The sequence below is a fragment of the Solanum pennellii genome, chromosome 7 (genome assembly GCF_001406875.1).
Source record: "Solanum pennellii chromosome 7, SPENNV200".
Lineage (NCBI taxonomy): Eukaryota > Viridiplantae > Streptophyta > Magnoliopsida > Solanales > Solanaceae > Solanum > Solanum pennellii.
In genome coordinates, this window is record NC_028643.1 from 29,157,539 (window position 1) to 29,163,674 (window position 6,136).

Genomic DNA, 6,136 nt, shown 5'->3' on the forward strand with positions numbered 1-6,136 from the left:
AGATAATACGGGTTTTGGGTTGTCTCACAACAACACCTAAGTTAACATTGCGGCACGACACAAGTCCTCGGTCATGTTCTAATCCTTGGGGTTATCCCTCTAGAGTTTCCCATTTGTTTTGCTGGGTTGGAGTGAGGCAACATGTGGCTGACCAATGTTTCAATCATATAAATGGATCTTGAGTGGGAGCCAACCATCTTGCGTAACAATCTATGTTCTCCATTATCCTTTTGATGATTCTATTTTTCTCATGGAGCTTTTGGAGAACGATCATTAGCGTGTACTCAACATGTTTACCTTCATGTCACCAAAACGTGCTTTCTCATGGGAAGGTGTTTGTCTTCCATTCATGTTTCACTGGCTTTCTACCGCAGGTATCCTGGTGGTCAAGTTACTCAGTTGAGTTTCCAGTGCAGTCTGCATGAAGCCATCCTCGACTTCTTTATTCACTTTGGCTAACTTGCCATTTCTATGTTCCGACATAAGTACCTACAATGACGATTCGCAGAAAGACAAAAATAAAAGTAAAATTAGTAAGAACTACACTAAAAAGAACTAAAAAATCTAAAATACTTAGATTTTCACGTGACACCACTCCCCGGCAGCGATACCATTTTGATTAGTTCTTTGTTTTGTAATTCGTGATCAGTCACACTATCGTACGATTTGAGTGTCTATGAATCAAACCTAGTATAGTAACCCAACCAAGGATTGGGTTCGTGTCACAAGGGAGAGGTAGTGAAAATAGTAGTCAACTAGAATATTGTTCTAGTTAGTAGTACTTTAAGATGTTATTGAATAAAACAAAGTAAATTTAATTTGTGACACCGAAGTGTCAAATATTGAAAAGGAGGTTTTGTCATAAGTAGTAAAAACAATTAAAAATAAAGGGAAAATGAAGTATGGGGGAAATATCTTGGGGTATGACCACAACATATGTTGACATAAATAAATGGGTACATGCTTTCGATAGGAAAATTTACAAAATAACGGTAACTAGGCTAGGATTTTGGTGAAAGTATATTTCCTCTCGGTCAACTTACCCCATATCAAATTGGTCCTCCCAGACACCCACTCATCCAATGAAGATCAGCCTACGCCTTATCCACACCCTCTCATTCAATGATGAGTTCTTGGACATGGAACTAGGGCTCACCCTCTTGCACTGAGCCTCATGTCACCCCACTCTTTAGAAAATCAATCTAGCGATCTTGGTTTCCTGACCACTCTCCTGAGCAAGCCAAAAACACATGGGTTGTTTCGTATTTACAACTACAAATCCATTAACTTAAACTACATCACCATTAAAATGCATCTAATCCTATGAGCAATCATGACACACAATAATATCAACACATATGTGCTAAATCATATCCCAAGTATGGGGGTTTTTGAGCCACACATCAAGCAATAATGAAATACAGCTAAAATTATAAATAAATCAAATGGACATAAGAAATTAAACCTTAATATAAGAAAAGAAGAAGAATGGAGAAGACCTATTTCCGATTTGAGGAAGAAGAACTTCTTTCATCAAGTCTCCCAAAAAACCCTATCCAAACTTGAGAGAAAATACAAAATTGAATTTCTAAAAGTAAAAATGAATAATAATGTTTGGACATTTAAAAATAATAACTAAGTCTAGTATTTATAGTTTTTAGATTTAGCATTGGTGAATCCGTTCGGCGACATAAATCATGGATCGCCGAGTGATTCGACGATTCAGTCTTCTTTTAATTCATCGTTGCAGGTGCTTTTCCTTCATCGTCTATGTTTGCTGTGACATTAGGCGGAATACTTATGCTTCATGGAACGATTCGGTGAAGCGCCGACTAGTCCTTTTCATCGCCTTTTGAATCTACTTTCTTCAGGGCTTCGCTAGGTGGAACAAAGGCAAAATGTCTCTATTCGTAGGATCGCCAAACATGCTTGGCGATGCTCAAACTTCAACTTCAGCTATTTTTCATCCTTTTTATTCCCGTTTTGCGCCTAAGTGTCCATGCTAACAATAAAACTCCAAATACCTGAAACCTAAGATTTTTCATCATATATTTAGATAAAATGAGCAATTGAGAATACTATTTACACTAAAATAATGTCCTAAATGCGTCCAATTTGAGGACTCATCAGCTATATGGTTTATGGAGACTTGAGTTAATATGAAATCGCATCCTCATATCGGTGCTCAATACTACTTCTAAAATTTACATCGCTCATATGTTTTTAAAATGACTTTTTTCTTAGGTTTGAGATAATTGCTCAACAGCTTAAAAGCTCTTGGAATCGATGTTCCCTTTCTTTCTCAAATGTAAAAACATCTTAAAACTTCTTGGGAACACTTAGTTCCATATACTTCTTTGAAGAAAAGAACTTCAAATCTTTATTCTTTGGTTATCTTGAACTTAAGTCTTAAAACAAAGTTAAAAGGTTTGTCAAGAACTTTTGAAAACTGTAAGAACATAACTTTTGACTTACTTCTTAACTCTTAGACTTGTCTCTTAGCTTCTTGACTTGACTCTTACATTTCTTGAATTGAATTATGGATTAAAGGATGAATTTTGTGATAGGAAAGATTTCATGATGTTTAGGAATGATTTTAGATAGCTAAACATGAGAAATGACCAATTTTTTAAAATGTGAGGGTGGGTCTGCGACCGGAGATGCATTTAAAGTTTGTATTGAAAATAAATTTTTTGGAAGATCACTCCATGTCAGCTTTGCCACGCGAAACAAGAAATCCCCTATTTGGGAACTTTTGCGCAAGACACCATACGAAATTTATTCTTCGCTTTTCAAGACCCAAATCACCCAAACTTAGTTCTATTTCTCAAATTTCCTTCGGATATAGATACCTAACAAATATACCTAAGAGCCTAATTCGAAACAACTCGATAATACGATGTAACAATCTAATACAATCAACATCAAAATCAAGAATATGTGTCAAGATCATCAACTGTCAAACTCTTTTGGGATGAATCCATACTGAAATAAACATGTTTAGAACATAGGAGAATTATCCCAACATTATGAAAGCCTCACATACCTAGTAGGAATAAATCCTTAGCGAAAATTACAACTCGATTGAATGATCTTGACTAATCTTGCCCTTTCTTCTTGTTCTCCCCTTTTTTCCTTTCTCCAAGCCCTAGCGTAAATTCAAAATTGTTAAAACTGACTAACTTCTGATTTGAACCATATTATAATCCTGAACACAGGACATTTCCTTATTCCAACAACCTAACTTTCAAAGGGCATATCTCACTCACACGAACTCAAAATTGTGCAAACTGGGCGGGGTGGAAAGAGAATTTCAAGAACTTTCCAAATCATATCTGGAAATTTACCTAACTCATCCAAATATAGGAGTTATGGCTGTTTGAAGTTGACTAGAAACTCACTTTTCCTAACTTAAACAATTTTCTAGTTGTCATTATTTCCAAAAAAAGGATTATTTCAAGTTCTTAACTTCTTCCTAGATATTTCAAATTGCAAAATGTTACAATATCTCTCCCTTGAGAACATTCTTCCTCAAATGAGATTACTATTACTAGGTTAAGGGTGGTAACATCAAGTTCAAACACCCAACAAGCAAAAGCAACCAAACAACATGCTCACTCATAATTTAAAGAGTACTAAGAAGAGAATTAGTACCTTGACATGCAATTTCTCTAGGTTCAAAGAGATGGGGATATCTATTCTTCATATCCTCTTTAGCTTCCCAAGTATCCTCATCAACAAATTATTTCCTCTAAAAAACTTTGACTTATGCAACCTCTTTTGTCCTCAACTTGCAAACTTGACGATCTAAAATATGAACCGAAATTTCTTTATAAGATAAGCTATCCTTGATCCTAATATTTTCAGTTGTTATAATCAATTAAGGATCGCTCATGCACTTCTTCAACATGGATACATGAAATACTAGATGAACCGCTGCTAACACTTGTGGTAGCTCCAACTCGTAACCTATTTTCTGATCCTTTTAGATATTTTACAAGGGCCAACATACACGGGACTAAGCTTTCCCTTCTTACCACTACAAAAAATATGATATATAGCTACGAAATTATTAGCTACGACATCAAATTCATCACTAATTATTCGCTTTTAGTGACAAAATTTATTTTTCGTGCTTAAATATATGAGACACATACTTTTAGTGACGGAACATAAGATTTCGTAGCAAATTTTTCCCACAAATATTTCCCACCAAAAAATTATTTGGCGCCATTTTTTTAAGTGGTGTTAGTCACGAATTTAAAGTTATCGGTGATGTATTGTTTCGTCACTAGTATTGTATGTAATTCATGACAAACTACGACATCAAATCCCTCACTAATTATTCCATTTTAGTGATAAAATTTACTTTTCGTGCATAAATATATGAGACACATAATTAAAATGACGAAACATAAGAATCCGCAGCAATGTTTTATCCACTAAAGTTTCCCACAAAAAAAATCAATTGGCGTCATTTGTTAAGTAGTGTTAGTCACAAATTTAAAGTTATCAGTTGACACATTATTTTTTCACTAATAATGTATCTAATTCATGACAAAATATTTTTTGTCTTATAATTTATTAAATTTTGGACACAAAAAAGTTCATCTAAAAAAATATATTGTACAATAACCACAAATTAGAGTTCGTAGTTAAATATTATAAATTTTAGCTATGAAAATTTAGATTTTATTATGATATTTATTTCGTCACTAATAATATAAATAATTTGTGATAAATATTTTATTGTCTCTAATCAATATATGATTTAGTGACAACAAAAAAATTGTCACAAAATATGTAAGGTGTTAAATAGGAACGACTTAAAATTTTTAGTAAATAATAAAACTATTTGCTACAAAAAAATGCATAACTAAATACAAATATTTTTTTGCTACAATTGTTCATAATTATAAATGACAACTTACAAAAAGAATAATACAAGTGTTTCATAAGAAGTAGACATAGTCGATTCGATAACTGACAAGTGAAAATATTAAAACCAATGAATTTGGTCGATTTTGTAAAAACGAAAAAGTTCAAATACATCTGTTTTCTTAAATTAAATAATTATAAAATGCATCATTTGAAAATACAATCCGGGTTATAAATATTGTGAGTGGGCACGATTCTACCAATAGATCACTAATATTTGTTAGTTTAACACTTTTGTTTTTTATTTGACACACTTTTATTGGTAAGCACGATAAAAAAATAATTTGTCAAGTCTTTGTGCGAATTTTTGAACATGTCTATTGATTTATTATTGGTAAACTACATAGATTAAGTCGATTTATATGCTTTTGTCTATAATAAGTACATATTTAATAGTAATTCAACACACGTATGTAGAGTAACTATACCGAGATATCATCGACTTACAAACTTTGACTTTGCAAAGGTGCAATATATTTCATGAATTTCTATTCCATCAGTGTGAAAATTGAAATAAAATAAAAAAAGAAAGCACATATAAAAGAAATGAAATAACGAGGATTTCAGATATATTATGATGAAGTACTATAGTTATTGGTATTGATGTTCAACTTGAATTGATTATTCATTTTTTTTAACAAAAGTAGATTTTTAAATAAATTTATTATTGTACTAAATAATTTTTAAAATTTATAAAAATAAATAAATAAAATGAGAAAATTGGACAGAATATATTTAAAGATATTTAAAAATTACACAGTTTAATTAAAATATAATCTACATTTGAATGAATAGTGAATGGTAAATTTCATGCATTTGTGTATGAGCATAAATAATCCTATAATATATTGNGTGACAAAGCATACTATTAAATACAAAAAATATACTTTTTACAACAAGTAAATTTCTCACCAATGATTAAGCATTTGGTGACGATTTTTCTTTTTGTAGCTAATATAATATTTTTAGCGATGAAACACTAAATCGTCTTTGTATACTTTTAGAGACACACATTGAGAGACGACTGAGTGACAAATTATTTTTCGTCACACAAGATTTTTAATACTAAATATGATTTTATCTCATATATACATTTAAAAACAAAATATTTTTTTGTATACAAAATATATATCATTAGTGACGAAATTAAATCATTTTCAGCTACAAAATATATATAACTTTAGATACAATTGATTTG